The following is an 18,637-nucleotide window of genomic DNA, read 5'->3' as shown; positions in this document are numbered from 1 at the left end:
AGGTTGGGAAATGAAGAGAAAAGTAGTTCGCAATTTCCTTGCCCTTTATGAAAAGGTGGAGGAGAGGGACCCAAATTACATTGAATGCCGAAGCTTGTTTTTGCAATTTACGAACCAGCTGGCTTTGTTCAACCACATGATTTATTGGACCCACCCTTTTTTGGTGAAATCCTTGTGGTTTTATTACCTCCAATCTGGACCTCACTCTAACTTTTCAAGATTGGACAATTATACCTACTCATCACCTTCCCCATCTTCTCCTCTTTCATTCTTCACTCCTTAACCCAATTTCAGGCCCATAAACTAGACCCATGAAATCTTGGTTTTCTTGTCCAACACGCCAAAAAATATTTATTACAGTGAATTTGAACTCAACATGTCGGGTTTTAATAAAAATATTTTTTATTTAAATTATAGAATTTGATAAAAAGAATTAGATTTTATTGAAATTTGTAACTTCGACATGACGAGTAAATTAGACCCATGAAATCTTGTTTTTTTTTGTCCAACAAGTAAAAAATTTAGCCTAATAAAGTATGTGAAAATTTATTTTGAGATTTACAATATTTGTTACAATGACTTGGAATTCGTCACGTCAAAGTGATGAGTTTTAATAAAAAAATATTTTTTTTTTGACAAAAACACCTGAAATATTTACATATGATATATTAACTAACCTATGAATTATTACATATATGTTTATTTTACTAAAGATTGCTTTTTGGAATATGAACTTAACTTTGAAGCTTATAATATTTTTAGTGTTTAAATAATACATAAAATATTTTTTTACGCTCAACAAAATTTATTGAACTAATCTTTTGAAATTATATTTAATGAAATAAACACATCACACATGTTTTCATATTTGAAAATATTAATTTTCAGCCCAAAATTTTCATTTTTTTATAAAACTAATTATGAATTACAAATCAATATAAATATTAATTCAAAACACTCTTTTCCTTATTTATTTATTTATTTATTTTTAAATTATAACATTCCTCGTTGAATTTTACTTTCTCCCCTATTTCACTAATTGAACCTTTAATTTTTTTAATTTACACATTTAAATTTAACATTGCTCCTATTTTGATTACTCTAGTTTATTTTATTATTATTTTCATTTGATGACCTGTTTTATTATTATTATATTAATAAATGTTGATTAAAATAAAAAAAATATTAATTAAATTAAAAAAACTAAAATCACATCTAAACTTAAAAATTATATCCAATCCCTAAATTACAAACACTCACCCTACCTTCCACAACCTCAACCTCATCAATCTACCCCTTCCTTTCCTGCCATCCCCCGTCCACCGACACAACACCGAGGAGACTGGCCCATCAGTGATTGGGTCGATGATCGGAGATTCTAAAATCTTGGCAAACCACCTCGAATCTTGCTCCTTCACCTTAACCGGACGACAAGGAAACCAAGCGGCACATGCAGTGGCTTCAACGGGGTTTAATAGCATCAATGACCGTTTTTGGATAGAAAACGCACTGGAGATGTCCCTTAGAGCTGCAGATGTTGACCGTCGCCTTGTTGACCCATCATGAGTTATTGATGGCTTTCTTATTCTTCTATGGGGATTCATCTTACCCTACTTTATGACTCCTCCCTTGTTTTTTCTTTGGCCTCCACTCTTTGATCGTAAATATTTACCAACACTCAAGTTTGGTCGATTGAGCACACGTCTTTCTCCTATGCTGGGTTTGAAGTGTTTATTTTCTATTTGGTGTTTTAACTTCTCATGTCTGAACTGTTTTGGCCTTTGTGTGAGATTGAAACTTTACCAGAAACAGAAATTAGGTTTTGTTTTGTTCTTGTGACATCAAGAATGAAAACGAAAAATGGTGATTTATTTGAAAGTAGGGTAAATTAAAGAGTTGGTAATTTTTATTTTATTTTTTATAATAGTATGGTAACTCGATCCAAAAAGATTAATATATAATTATTTTTGTTTCATTTTAATTAGGACGTGATCGCTTATTATAAACTACCGTTAAATTTTTAACTATTTTCTAACGTGACCCATTAATAAAAGAGTTTAATTTTTATTTTAACTAGTAAATTTTAAATAAAATATTAATTAGGGATATTTTATATATCAAAATAATTTAGGGACAAAATTCTAATCTACCCCTTTTTTTTTAATATACTTCTCTTCTTTCAAATCTACTCAAATCTCTAACCTCATCTCCTCTATCTCTTCCCTTTCCTTTCCCCTTTGCCGCCCCACCCTTTCGCTGTTGCCTGCTCCGCCTCCATTTTCATCTTATCCTCGCTCTCCCTCCCAGACGACGACGTTTCACCTTCATCCACCATCTCCTCCTTCTCCGATGTCGTTTCTTCTCTTTCATTCTGTTTGGACTACCTGCTCTTAGCCGCTTCGGATCTCTCCGGTCTTATCCAATTCTTCGTTGTCAAAACCCGGACCTCACTTCGTAGACTCTGGTCTCATACCCGCCCGGTTCTGTTCGTTAAGTACCCAGTTCTCGATAAGCTCCATTGGCTCTCCGGAGGTGACGATGTTGTTGTTGAATTCTGGGAAACGTGGTTTTGGAAGATAGGATTTTGAGTGTTGGTTTAGATGGTTACATGTAGGTTTTTTATTATGGTAATATAAAGGTTACCCATTCGATTCGATTCGATTTCCGGCTCCTCTTATACGATTTCCTGCGCCTGTGGTGCAAGTGGGGAAGCATTGGATCTTGCTCTCAGGAGATCCGCCAGATCTGTCTGGAACTGCTGCTTGTATGCATTGGCTGTGCTCTCGTTTGCACCGTGGATGAATATGAATCGGTAACCATCTCTATGACCAAAGTGGAGCTTGAACAACCAATAACCCAAGTATTATATGCAACTATATGCAATGAAATAAGATTTTAAACAACCAATAATATAAGTATTATATGACGTGTCATAATTTGATTGAAGAAATAAATTTATTAAATTAAATTGAAACTAGGACTTAATTAAAAATTAAGAATTAAAGTTAATCTTGGTGATCAAATTGATTAATTCTAAAATCTAGGAGATTTAATCTATAAATTTAATACATAACTAGAATAAAAGATTTTAAAGCTAATGCTCAAATTAAGGCATTCGACAAATTAAAAACAAAATCATGATGAAATTGCATTAAATGAAAATTTAAGGAAACAAATCATATACAAGTAGTGACCAAAATGGAAGAAAACAAAGTAGGATTCCAACGGCGCGAATATGAAATTTACAAGGATCTGCACCCTAATTATATCGATTTTGTTAATTGCTACGTAAATAGTTCTGTTAAATGTTAACGGCATGTGGCTATATTAAAACCATTTAAATAGTTCAGAAATCATATTAATACAAATTTGAAAATAATGGTAATTTCAAAACCAAGCTCATAGTTGGGCGGTCATTTATGTAGTTTATCCTAATAATTAAGAGAAAGTGACACTTAACCTTGAGGAAGCAAATCGAGCATGAGAGTTTGCGAAGAAGCTTGGACTTAGTATTGATGGAAACGAACAACAAGTGATGCTCGAACTTGCTAAACTTGATGGGATTTAAAAGCTTGTTATGAGGCCTTGCTGGTGGGAGCATGCAGCGTCAGATTTTATGATGAAGCTAGCTAGCGTGATGATGTGGCCATGGTATTGGACCAATGTCATTGAAGGGGCTGTTTTTATTTTGAAAAAATGTGGATGCTCGTTGGTGTTTTTCTAGTTTGGTCAACCTTAAGCATGGCTTTTTATTTTGAGTTAGTGATTGTTGATGTCATGAAGTTTCTTTGTCCACTGTTGTGGTGGGGTTGGATTCTCTATTTGTTTCTTTGATTCTGGTTTGACGAGTGTTCCATTTGTATTTGGTATCTTCTACTTAGTATCTTTCATATCTAGAGTAAGTATTCGATCTAGTCGAGTCAAATAAAAAAATTTGAACTATTCGAGTTGACGAGTCATATTTTATGACTCAAATTTAACTTGAATTTTTTCCGAGTCGAGTTATTTGAGTTTCTTTACAAATTTAATTGAAATTATTTATAGTATTATTGTAAGAATTTATTCTAATATTTTTTATTTTCTTTAACCATATATATATATATATATATATATATATATATCTTCGTATGCTTTTCACGTTGTAATGTTATTTAATGTAGCACATACAATCTAAAAATTATAAAATACATTTACAATATTATATTTCAAATAAGGTGTTTTGAGGATGAAAGATTAATGAGTATAAAAGAGTCAAAGAGTTAATGTGAAGAAAGAATTTGTAAACAATTGTAGTCAAAAGACTAAATTGAGTAAAATGCAAAGTTAAATAACTAAATTAAAAAGAGAGAGTATATTTTTTATAAAAAAAATAAGAATTGAAGTCACACAAGTATTCTATACTAGTAGGGGAGCATGTGATTTAAATTGGGCAAAAATGTACTTAAAATGAAATATGAATCGAAGAAATATGAAAACCATACAAATTTGAGGGACTAAATTTAAAAATATAAATTTTTTATCAAAAATGAAATTGAAAGTGTATATGTATTCTATGATAGTTTATAAGCATGTTGTTCGAATTTGATAAAAAATTGACTTAAAATGAAGGAGGAATTGACGGGATAGGAAATTAGGGACTAAATCGTAAATCTGTCAAAATACTCATCCAAATTTTTGGTTTTTCGTGTTACTCGAAATTTTAAAATTTCATCTCGACTTGAACTCGAAAACAAAATTGATAATTCGAGTTACATCAAATAACTCAAATAATTCGACTCGAATAACTTGAAATTAAAAAAATTGAATTTTCGAGTCGAGTTTTATTCACCCCTATTCATATAGGTTGTTTTCGAGAATCATTAATGATGAGTATTACCGAGCATCATCAATTTAATTTATACAAATGTACAATTCTAAATGACTCAACGTATAATTAAAAATTAATTAAAATTTTAAAAATAAATTATTTAGAATAAAACGTTAATTACATTATTTTCTATAATCTTTGTTTTAACAATAATTGGATTGAATATTATCCCCCAAATTAAAAAAAAAACCTTAACTATTTTTTCCTTGTCAATTATTGTTAAAACAATTATAGAAACTAATGTAATTAATAATTTATTTTAAATAAATTTCTTTTATATTTTAAATTAATTTATAATTATACATTAAGGGTTTGCTTGTTTGGCTGTAATTGATTTTCTGGAAATTGAATTCTGAAAAATGAATTACTGTAAATTGAATTATGGAAAATGAATTACATTTCTGGAAAACGTTTTACGGAAAAAAATTTCTGTAAAATGAATTATATTTTTCTGAAAAAAATCTGGAAAACATTTTACGGTGTTTGTAAGATGTTGTTTAAACATTTTTCCACTAGTTGATGAGTTTTTTAAAAAATTATTTATTACAAATATTAAATAAAATAAGTAATATTATTTATCATTAAACTTAATATTATTATTTTTAAAATATTAAAATAATTTATTTATTATTAAATATTATTTTTATAATTTTATTAATAAAATATTAATATTGGTATATTTTATTGAAATAAAAATATTATAAATTATATTAATTATTTATTAAAGTAATAGTGTTATATTATATTTTAAAAATATTAATTAGTATATTTTAAATATCTTTATTAAAATATTATTATATTAATATTAAATATATAAATAATATTATTCATTATTAATAATTTAATAATATTATTTCTATGAAATTAATAAATAATATAAATTTTACTAATAATTTAGTATATATTATTAAAATAAAAATATAATATCTTATATTATTATAATATAATTGATTATTTTATTATAATATTAAAAATATAATATTATATTATTAGAAATATTAATAAATATATTTTAAATATTTTAATAATTAATATTTTGATTAAAATGATATTAAAATATTTTATTAATATTAAATTTATAAAATAAAATTATTTTGAGTATTTATTCTTTGAAGTGAAAAGTTCGGAAAATGACTTACGGGAAATCAAACCGTAAGTCATTTTCCATAAAACACAAAGGAAATTATATTGACCGGGAATATGTTTTACGTTGACCAACCAGTTTTCCTTCAACCAAACACTGAAAAATATTTTCCAGAAAACGAATTACGTGAAACAAAAAGAAAATTCGAGGATAACCAATTCCTTAATTGGTTTCCCCCCAAATCATTTATAATTTTAAAATTTTATAATTTAAATCGATAATGTTAAAAAATACTTATCATTAATAGAGTTTGTCCTAAAACATTAACTTCGTTAAAAATAAAATTCTTTAATCAATTAGAACATATCACGTCAACTTCTAATTTTAATTTTCTTTATCTAAATAAATAAAAATCAGTTAAAAAATAAAATATGTAATATGCCGAAACTACCCTCTTTTCCTTCTCCTCCCGCTTCCCCCATCTCCACCGTCATCACCACTCTCCCTTTCCCCAACCCCAACCCCAACCCCAACCCCAACCCCAACATCCCTCTAAATTAACCTACTGGCATGAAGCCACGAATCTTAGGAAATGTAAAAGAAAAAGAAATGCTAAAGAGCTAAACCAATTACCAGATTCCAGTATTTGACAACAACCATTTTTTTGTAATGAAAAATAGGTAAAGCGTCAATGAAAGCTTGATCTAAGCCAGAATCATGGAGGTGAAATAGCTGTTGTAGCCGTCCCCAAAGAGCATCAGAGGTGGACATTCCAGGGTATTTATTATTAGATTAAGAAGATGTAGATGAAGATGGATGTTTTATAAGAGATCTAACAAGCAAATGTAGGAGACCAGAGATGGAAAACAGAACAACCATGATCACTATAATGAAAAGAACAACGATGGTGATGATGATGATGAAGGGTTTGAATCTCTATCAAAAACTTTGCTTGTACTCCAAGGTACTAAATTCATAATTATTGCAATTTAGTCTTTAATAAAAAAGTTTCAAAATTAGAATTTAATGATTCGATATTATTCTAAACTTAGACATATTAATTCAAAATTTTAATTCGAACATCGAAAAGTAAATTTTGATCATCAAAAAAATACTAGACCGATTTTAAAGGATATTAAACTCCTATTATCATAATTCTTATTTGTTAATCTCGAAATTTCTGACTAAATTATGTTGGTTGTCTTCTCCGTTGTGTGAACTTGAACAAAACCTAAATACAACTTGTTGAAAGCATAAATATACACTCAATAAAAAAATATAACTCGTAATATTTTCACACACAACATAAATTTGATTTACTTGCTACTGCAAGTTACACCAATACACATACCAACATATTTTCCCAAATCTCGTACACTCGAAATAAAGAAATAGAACTCTACTTGTTATCACATTAATTCTTCTCTTAATCGTTAAGGATTTCTAAATCATTTTTTTTCACACGTGACATTTTGTCCTTTTTAAAATTTTTCACATATAATCTGTATTTTTCAATTTTTACAATTCTTTATTATTAATCTTGATCAAACTCATAATACTCATCATATATTGCAGAACTTATTACACACCATACCATCGTTGCCTAATCATGCTAAAGAGGCAAACGAGTGGTGCAAAAGAAATACAGCAGTAAAGTTACTTAACATAGTGCTGGAGATTAGATGATCTTGGTGTAGGAACAACAATCAAAGGCTTCATTTTCTTCATAATAATCCCAAATCTGCCAGTCAAGTCGTTTTCTGTACCCTCGGCCAGTTTCCAGTCAAAAGCATGGATCAATGCAGCCAAGGAAGAATATAGCATCCTCTCCCCTAGAGATACTCCGGCGCACATTCTCCGTCCGGAACCGAATGGCATGTATCGCGAATCGTTTCCTAAATAATCGAACTTGTCATTCAAGAACCTCTCAGGTTTGAATTCTAAAGGATTTTCCCAAAGCTCTGCATCCCTCTGAATACACCAAATGTTTAAGAACACCCTGGTGCCCTTTGGTACACTATATCCACCAACAATGCTTGTTTCGCCTGGACAACGGGGTACAAGGAGGGGCATCGGCGGGTGCAACCGGAAGGTCTCCTTTACTGCAGCATCTAGATATCGCAAATTAGGTAAATGAGACTCGTCGACGGTACCATCTGGACCGACCACATCTGCTATCTCTTTCTTCACCTTTTCCATGGCTTCTGGATGTTCCATTAGCTCAGCCATTGTCCATTCCATCATTGTTGATGTTGTATCAGTTCCACCCACCACAACATCCTGATCAGAAAACACTTATTAGTACCCCGAAAACGAAAGATGGCGTATGAGAGTTGAAATAATAGATCAACAAGCTTACCATGAGCAGGGCCTTGAGTTGGTTCAATGTAATTGATGATGCACTATCATTCTTCTGCTTGAGTTCCAAAAGAAGCTGCAAGAAGTCCTTTTGTTCAGTGTTTCCATCATCTTTGTCCAACTTGTTGCCAAAGCTCGTCCTTTCTTCAATCATGGAGTCGAAAAGTTTATCGAAAGAAGCGACGATTTTCGTCATGTCCCTCTCCAATCCCTGTATGTCAAACCTCGCAAGCACAGGGAAAATATCAGAAACGTTTGGCTTCCCAAGTATCACCATGAGTTCCGTTATGAGCTCTCGGAATTGGCCCCAAACGTCAGCCCCTTTCTGCTCTCCGCCCTGCTTGCCACCCCACAGCATGCTCATCATCGCATTGATTGACGTTAAAAACGCCATTCACCAAAATCAATAGGCTTGCCAACACTTTGGTAAACATTCTTTATGGTCTTCATCATCTGTTCTCTCCTTAGACCATAACAAGCTTTGATGCTACCATGGCTAAGCATTTCACGCACCAAACCTTTCTCTTCTTCCTCCAGTCAGGATTACTGTAGGAATCGAATACGATATCGTTGAGGCCGAAGGTAACGATCTTTGCACAAACCGGAGGATCCCGCTCCGAAAACGCTATATCGTTGTCACGAACAACTTCTTTGGCCAGCGATGGTGAATTAATAACTACGCACAGTTTGTTTCCAAGCCAAAGCTTGTAGATAGGACCGTAAGTTGCAGCCAAATCAGTGAACACCAAATGAAGGTTATCGATTCCGAGAAACGGAAGATATCCGACGATCGGTAACCCACGGGGACCGGGCGGTAACGGTGCGATTGCTTTCCTTGGCTTCCTTATGGTCCACACTGAAATTCCCAGTATGGCAACCAAGAATGAAAAAGCTGCCGGGAACAACAGTCCATCTTTTTGGTTGCTAATATTCAGCAGCCATGAATATGAGCTGTAAGCTATTTGCAGCATCCTTCTTTTTTGGGAGGAAAAACAAGAAATCTGTAATCTGAAACAGTGAGAACGAGGATGTGCAGTGGCTAATATTGCCGAGAAGTGACCATGATTTATAGTACTAAGATTCTGGGTACTCCGACATAAAATATTAAGTAGTTGCAGTCATCAGAGGACGAAGACTAAAGCCACGAAGCATATTCAATGATCTACTTTTCTAAATGCACATGGTTGTAATTTGATACAATTCAAGTCAGATGAGACAGCCAAGTAGTAGAATTAATAGTCAGAGTCGGCCGCCACTGTTGTCATCATAAATTACTGCATTACTAATGTCGCACAAATTATAATAACATTAAAATTATTAACTTGTATTTAAATTACACAAAAAGAAAATTATAAGATGATTTTAGTAATTGAAGGGAGGATTACTGTTTTGCTTTCTAGACGTCCTGGAGTTGTGCAACTGCACCTGTAAAGTATGTATGTGTTTCAATGACAAAAAAGATTATGAATAAATATTATATTGTAATCAACTCATACTATTTTAAAAAGAAAACTCAAAAAAAATAAGAACATTATCATACATAGGAATGTAAATGAAGCGAGACAGATCACGAACTGTTTGAAATTCGACTCAAAAGCTTACGAGCAATTTAAAAAAATAATATATCAATTTTTATTTAAAAAATTAAATTATTAATAATATTAACTTTTTATGTTATTTTTCTAAAAAAATATAATATAAAGCTTTCATATACTTAATGTTTAGGTTCGAACTTGAGTTCAAGATTGAACCGAGCTCGAGTTTCATCTTTATTAGGGTTAAGTCTAAGAATATTTCGACTTGAGTCATGTTTCAATTTTTAGTTTTGAGTCGAGTTTAAATATTTTAAGCTTGCAAACTTTAGAGTCAAGTCGAACTTCTATTTTTTTAGTTCGAGTAGAGCTTGAAAATCTTATGTTCGCAAGTTTTCAAATCGAGTCAAGCTCAACTTTAAAATTCTCGAGTAGAATCAAACTTAATTTTAAATTTTTCGAATAGAGTCCAACTCAATAGTAATTAAGCTCGACTCGTTTATAGCCCTTATGATATCTAATTTCTTTTCCAACTTAACTTCAATCTTAATCGAATTACTTAAAAATAAATAATTAAAATTGATGATAAATTTACCGCTAAAAAACCATTTTTTTTTACTTACCCGTTGCCTGTTTCATCGTCAATTTACAAACAGTAACATAATGGTTTTGTCTTCTCCACGAATCGGTACTTCAAAATCAATTTTGAATTATCTAGTTGTGTTCTCTCTGGAGTTTGTGCTTGAATATTAAATTCAACCATCAGGTTAGTGGTAGAAGCCATTTGCAATGGGTAGGTGACAATTGTATTTTTGTGATATTTTTCAAATAAATATAATATATTATTAAATAATATTTATGAATCCAATCATGATATAGATAGATTTATAATATATTTATTTTTTTAATAAATATATTAATAATAAATTTATCAGTATCGTTTAATTTTAACGAAAGTCATGAGTACTATGTTAAATTTATGAAGCTTGGGATATTTTTCCATCAAACATATATTGAATTTTCATTCGGAAGATAAAAAAAATGAGTGAATTAGAAATTCTAGTGTCCAAAAGTGACGAAGATGGTGGTGAGCGACAACGAGGAACCATGATCGAACTCGTGATTTAAATTGATATTTTATCTAAATTTTAATGATTATATTAATATTTTATTTAAAATTTCAGGGTTAAATTAAGATTTTATCTAAATTTTAAGAATCATATTAAAAATTAACTCTTTTTTTAATGAATTAAGTCTTCAAACTGACCGTAGCTAAAATGTTATAAATTGACAAAATAACTGGCCAAAAAATTATAAATAAATAAAGTAAATGGCTAAAATATTAATATTCTAAATTTGATGAGTAAAAGTTAAATACTTATGAAACAAAAGTAATAATTTTAATAATTTACCCTAGAAAATATCAATGCATTAATTGACACGTAATTCTAATTTTAAACTGGATAATCTTTACATGTCTTTCAACTAAAAATATAAAGATTTGAGCATCACAATGCTGACCGATAGCAGTATTAAATTGGGAATAAAAGTCATGGTCCAACAAAAATGCACTATTTTATTGGCCTTTTTCAAAACAATGGCGGTCGGCTTTATTTCACTCCTAGTCAAATATCTCGACTTTATTTATACAATATTCTTTTTGGTTGCTTCCGCTGCCAAATCACTATTGATTATTAAATTTAAATGATAAACAGTTTGATATTATTCAAGTAGATTTCGAGTTTAAGTCTTTGTGTATGTAAAAAATCTCTATTAAAAGAAACATCTATCAAAACCAAATGTACGACTCGAATTGATTCAGATTGATCAATGCGAAACCTTAAGAATCGAGAAAGGGAAAAAATAGTATTGTTTGATTGCATCACAATTACTATTATAAATTTCTGATGCTTATTTAATCAAAACTTTTCAACTGATTCAAACTTGCAAATTATTCCAATATTTGCATAATATTTTTCAGCCACCTTACTTGAATATCACTCGAGGATAATGTTTTTTTCTTTAGGTTGGAAACCATATATTATTTTTAATAGACCCTTTATACAGGGATAGATTAAGAGTGGGAGTGGAGTCGATCGTTTCATTTGAAAATTTAAAAATATAATGTATTTTAAATTTTTTATATATTTTTTATTAAAATTTTATTTTCATCCTAAAATTTTATAAGTTTATCCATTCTTAAAATTTAAAAAATTCACTTCTCGTAATATAAAATTATGTGTCCATCTCTACTTGATTTTTAAATTATCATTCGAGGTTGTCTTTTTTTTTTCCTGTCTATATCTAATGACGAGCTCATGAATTTTCAATTGGCATACACGACAATTAAATAGCTATTCTATTTTGATACGTTCAAACTTGATGACAACGATTATGACTTTTTTATTTATAAAATAATATTAATATTTCGTTACTTAAATTGATTTGATGTTGTTGTTTAATTGGATATAAATTTAATGAGTAATTATCAAATCACTCTTATTTTGGAATATATTAAATATGTACGAATCAAGTTAATTAAGTGGTTAAAGAAATGATTATTATTCTTAAAATTTCTGAACACTTGAAATTATAAGGTATTTGAGCATTCATTGTTAAAATGATTTTCTATGTAAATCTTGATGTTCTTTATTTTCTTTTCTTTTCGATCGATTCATTTGTCATTCATCCACTGTGTTGTCATTTTACTGTTTCATTTGTCATTCTATTGTGTTACCGATATTTTTTTTTCCTTTTGCATTTTTACGTAAATCTTGGTTTTTTTTTTTTTTGATCATGTCCAGTGGCGGACTTTGAAATATGAATTTTCTTCAATTAGTTATATTTTACTGATTTCAACCCTGAAATTTTATTTTGTACCCATCCCATTTAAAATTTTAGGTAGTTAACATTTCTATTACTCTAAAATAAATTAGAGCTTTTTTCCCATGTTTAAGAAATAAGAATCTAAGGGCATCTTTAACAGTGGGACTGATTATTTTATATCATTTGTTATGTTGTCGTGACGTTGAGATGCATTCGTTGTGCTACCTAGGGATGGATCGGGGGGGGCGATTGTCCCTAAAATTCTAAAATTACCATATATTTTATATTTTTTTATATATTTTTTATTAAAAATCTGTTTTAGTTTATTTAAAATTTTATAAGTTCAAGTTCGCATCCCCAAGCTTAAATTCCTGCATCCATCCCACGACTGCTACCAATGAACTTAAATTAGTACTTTATTTGAACTTAATTTGATCCATAAAATTTGGTCATAAATCTTAAGTCAATATCTCAATGACATATATCATTTTATTTTTATTTTTATTAAGTAATACATTAAGGTAAATGTCAGGATTTGAATACACACAAAATGTGACAATATGAGCATCTTTAACCACTCGACTAACGACACTAATTTTAGTGATACATTAACTAATTTAATGAAAAGAAAATGGAACATAAAAAAGAGACAATAGTAGCTAATAACTGTTACTCTTTGTAGAGCTCAAGATTAGTCAATCTGGGCATGGGAATAAGACGTAAAGGGATCTTTTTCTTCACAACACTTCCAAATTTACTCGACAGGTCAAGCTCGGTTCCATGGGGCAATTTCCACTCAAAAGAATGCACCAACGAGGCCAATATGAAAGATAGCATCTTTTCCCCAAGGGAAAGGCCTGGACACCTTCTCCTTCCAGACCCAAATGGAAAATATCGGAAATCATTTCCTTGGAAATCAAATTTGTCATTCAAGAACCTCTCGGGTCGAAATTCTGAAGGAGTGTCCCAAATATTGGGGTCCATGCAAATGGACCCTATATTCAGGAACACCCTGCTTCCCTTTGGTATGGTATAGCCACCTAGATGGAGCGACTTACCACAAGAACGGGGAACCAGGAGGGGCAGTGGTGGATGAACCCGGAAAGTCTCCTTTATCACTGCATTTAGGTAACTTAAATTAGGCAAGTGAAACTCTTCAACGGTATTCTTCAGGCCAACAACATCACCCAATTCTTTCTTCACTTTTCCATTATTTTTGGATTTTGTATTAGCTCGGCCATTGCCCATTCTGTCGTAGTTGAAGTAGTATTGGTTCCACCCACCACAGTGTCCTAATTTAACAAAATATTAGTACCATTTACCCAAATTAATAAATAAAAAAAATGAATTCAGTAGTTAAAGGAAGTGTGTTCTCCCTAAAGTTTATGGTTTAAGCAGTTGCGTCTACAAATATATGAGCCTTATCAATAATTTAAAAAATTCTGGTTAGATACCATATTCTAATCATCTATGACTATTTTAAAAAAGGGTAAAGTAGACTAATGGTCTATCAACTATAGGTGTTGCTTTGTTGGTCTCTTGACTATTAAAAGTTATAAAATAGTCTCCCGACTATAGGATTATGCTTTGTTGAGTCACCGGCTATTAAAAGTTATAAAATAGTCCATCGCCTATTAAAAGTTATAAAATGGTCCCTCGACTATAGTTTACTACTTTGTTGAGTCATTCACCTATTAAAAGTTACAAAATGGTCATTCGACTATTCATATGTTCCAAACTCATTATTTTCCATTAAAACAATTGCAACCCTCTAAGCTGAACGATCACCTACTGATTGGGACATGAAAAATTTGATCTCATAATCTCAAACGACTACACAAACTGTTCTGAGATCAAATTTTATCATATTTCAATTAATAGGTTAATGTCTAGCTAAAACGGTCATTATTTTTTTAAACGTGAAGGACAAGTTTGTAACACATTGATAGTTAAGTAACTATTTTATAACTTTTAGTAGTAGAGAGATTGAACAAAGCAACAATCCATAGTTGGGAGCATTTTGTAACTTTAGATTATGATAGGACTTAATAAATTAGTACCTACAGTTGAGGCATTTGTATACTTTCTCCTTAAAAAAATGAGTAAGCCGTAACCAAAGAAGGTGTGAAAATCTTACCATGAGAATACCCTTGATTTGATTCATTGTAAGTGATGATGCGCTATCTTCGCTCTCGTTGTGTAAATCCAGAAGAAACTGTAAAAAGTCTGATTTTGTTCACTCACTCCGTCAACTTTTTCCTTCTCAGTGCCAGCTTTCATTCTTGGTTCAATCACAGAATCCAAAAGTTCATTGAACGATCGACGGATTTTCTTCATGTCCCTTTCAATTCCTTGCACATCAAACAGTGCAATCCAGGGGAAAATATCAGAAATATTCGGTTTTCCCAGTAACACCATTATTTCTGAAGAAAGATCTTTGAAGGGACCCTCAACAATAGCCCCTTCCTGTCCACGGAGTTTGCTTCCCCACATCATGCTGACGGTCGCACTGATTGCCGTTAAAAACGCCAATTCACCGATATCAAACGGCTTGCCAACGTTTTCATACACATCCCAAATGGTCTTCGTCATTTGTTCTCGGCGTAGGCCATAACAGGCTTTAAGATTGGCGTTGCTGAGCACATCAGTAGCGAGAATCTTGCGCTTGGTCTTCCAGCTGGGATTGCTGTAAGAGTCGAACGCAATATCGTTGCTGCCGAAGGTAATTTACCTGCGCAGCAATGGAAGGCTCTCGCTCAGAAAACGCTACATCGTTGTCACGAACCACTTGTTTTACAAGCGATGGAGAGCTGATCACTATGGTTAGTTTGTTTCCAAGCCAAAGCTTGAAGATGGGACCGTAAGCTCCAGCCAAATCTGTGAACAGCAGGTGGAGATTATCGAGTCCTAGAAATGGAAGATATCCCACAACCGGCAGCCCACGGGGACCGGGCGGTAATGGAGTCATTGGTTTCCGAATGGTCCATAAATACCAGGCCGAGATTCCCAATATGACAATCAGAAATGAGAAAGCTGCTGTGAACGATTCATCTTGCCGGTTGATAGTATTCAACGGCAATGAATACGAGCTGTAAGCTATTTGCAACATGTTGCTTTGTGGGAGAACCAAGGAATTGTTACCGCTATTTATAATATGTATGTTACTCTAGACTTAAGTTAGAGGCGGATATGGTAGGGCCGTAAATGAGACGAGACAGATCGTGAGCTATTCGAGATCGACTCGATCAAGGCTCGATAAATACTCGTATCGAATAGATTCGACTCGAGCTCGAGCTCGACTCGAGTTCTTAACGAGCTGAAACGAGCTACTCGATATTCGACTCGAAAAGCTCGTGAGCAGCTCGAAAATATAATATATTAAGATTTTATTTTAAAAAAATAAATTAATAATAATAATAATATTTATGTATTGATTTTTTTTAAAAATACAATAAGATTTCATGTATTTAAGGTTCATGTTCGAGTTTGAGGCTTTAATCGAGTTAAGTTTAAGAATTTTTTTTTCATTTCGAGCCTTTTCGAGCTGCTCAGGAGCTTCAGTTCAGGATTTCGAGTTCGAGTCGAGCTTGAAAATTTTAAGCTCACGAGTTTTCGAGTCGAGTCGAGCTCCATTTCAGAGTTTTCGAGTCAAGTCGAGCTCAGCAATACTCGAGCTCGACTCGGCTCGTTTACACCCCTAGTCATATGGGCATCATAAGATATTTTATTCTTGGGGTCAAATGTTGTACATGGATATTATACACAATTACTTTGAATTAGGGTGAGTAAACTCGACTCAATTCGAAAAATCGATTTTTCGACTCAACTAGAATTGACTTCGAGTTATAATTTCATAAACTCGACTCGAAAAAATTTCAAGTTCAAATTGAGTGGTAAAATACAAAAATATATATGTATTGTATATGGTTATAAAATACCATTTTAATTAGAATCAAATAATGTCTAATATTACAAATATTTACAATTAAATTTAAATAGAAACTCAAAAATTTGACTCGACTCGAATTTTATAAACTTGACTCAGATAAAAAAAATCAAGTCAACTTTGAGTTATAAAATATGACTTGTCAACTCGAATAACTCAAAATTTTTTATTCGACTTGATCGAACGTTCATCCCTACTTTGTATACCCTTTACATCAATAATTAAACTTTCATTATTGACACTTTAACTTTAGTCTTCAAATTCTAAAAGGGTAAACTACACAAATGGTCCCCGATTATAGGGTAATGCTTTATTAAGTCCATTGACTATTAAAAGTTACAAAATAGTCCTCCGACTATAAAGCTTTGCTTTGTTGAGTCCTTCGACTATTAAAAATTACAAAGAGTCATCCGACTATTCATATGTTCCAAACTCATCATTTTCCATTTAAAAGTTGACTACAATCTGAGCTAGACGCTAACATATTGATTGAGATATGATAAAATATAATCCTAAAATCTCAAAAGATTATCATGTCTTAGTAAATATGTTAATGTCCATCTCAGACGATCATCAATTTTTTAACGAAAAGGACGAGTTCGGAACATATGAATAGTCGGATGACTATTTGTAATTTTTAATAGTCGAAGACTCAACAAAACAAAGCTTTATAGTCGGAGGACCATTTTGTAACTTTTAATAGTCGATGGACTTAATAAAGAAATACTCTACAGTCGGGGACCATTTGTTAACTTTACCCATTCTAATAATAATACTCTTGCACAAAAAGAAATTAAGATTAAATATACATTTGGCACATGAACTAGTAACATTTTCCCAAATTGATACTTGAAGAATTTTTACTCTCAAGTTAGTGTTTGAATTTTAATTTTTTTAGTATTTTTAATATTTTTTTAAATTTCTTTTTAAAAAATCACATATGCTGATGTAAATAAAATTAAAATAAAACATCATTAATAAAAGTATCAAAATAGTGGAATGAAATTAACTTTGTGTACCAACTAGGAAGAATGTGTTTAGTTTGGGTATTAACTTGGGAATAAAAATACTTTACGTGTCGACTTCAAAGAAAGTGATTAATTAAGGTGAAAAATCTAAATATCAACCAAAAAAAATTACAAAATAGGCATAGTGACCTTATCTATCCTAGGGATGGCAGAATGACCCGAACCCGACGGGGAAACTCGAAACCCGACCAATTTCGGGTTGGGTCGGGTTTGAATAATATCGGGTCGGGTCGGGTATCGGAGCAAGGTATCCCCGCCCCGCCCCGATTATATATATATATATATATATATATAATATTTTTATTTTTTATATTAATTATATATATAATATTTTATATTTTTTATATTTTTATATTTTTTCTATTTTTTTAATACGGGTTTTCTAGGGATCGGGTCGGGTTCGAGTATAATATTTCAGGTTAGCTCGGGGACAGGGCAAAAAAATCCCCGACGGAGCGGCCTGATAGAAAACCCGACGGGGATCGGGGCGGGGATGGAGATTTATTTTAGGGACAGGGACGGGAGAGCAAAACCCGCCCCGAACCCACCCCGAACCCGCCCAGTTGCCATTCCTAATCTATCCTTAAGTGCTATTAAGAAGATGGTGTGATCTATCAAACTAATGGGTCAATTATAACTAACATTTTATTTTTATAGTTTTTAATATTTCTAAACAATGCTTTTAAAAAAAATTAAGTCATGTATTGCCCAAATGTTACGAAAAAAATTATAAACTTTAAAATGGGTTCTTAATCTTAACTCAAATGAATAAAATTCATTTTTTTTTAAAAGTTATCTGTAAATTTAATGGGGAAATTTAAAAGTCAATGAAACTTTTATGGATTAATTTTGTTATTTTACCAAGAAAAATACAATATTTGTATATGTGTCGTTTCTTACAAGGTAGTCGTAATTGTCAGATTTTGTAATTTTCAGACAGATGAGATCAGCTTCTAGGGCTTTGTTTTAAAATTGTGAATGCTTATTTCAGTGTCT

General features: G+C 31.5%; 2 pseudogenes; both read right to left on the bottom strand.

The window, feature by feature from the left end:
* Positions 1–7,576: 7,576 nt before the first annotated feature.
* LOC120163594 lies at positions 7,577–9,349 on the bottom strand (annotated as a pseudogene).
* Positions 9,350–13,268: 3,919 nt separating this feature from the next.
* On the bottom strand, positions 13,269–15,790 carry LOC120163595 (annotated as a pseudogene).
* Positions 15,791–18,637: the final 2,847 nt, after the last annotated feature.

Source organism: Hibiscus syriacus, unplaced genomic scaffold, assembly GCF_006381635.1.
Source record: "Hibiscus syriacus cultivar Baekdansim isolate YM2019G1 unplaced genomic scaffold, ASM638163v2 tig00111466_pilon, whole genome shotgun sequence".
Classification (NCBI taxonomy): domain Eukaryota; kingdom Viridiplantae; phylum Streptophyta; class Magnoliopsida; order Malvales; family Malvaceae; genus Hibiscus; species Hibiscus syriacus.
Note: the sequence above shows the minus strand (reverse complement) of the source record. Positions and strands in the feature narration are given on the sequence as shown.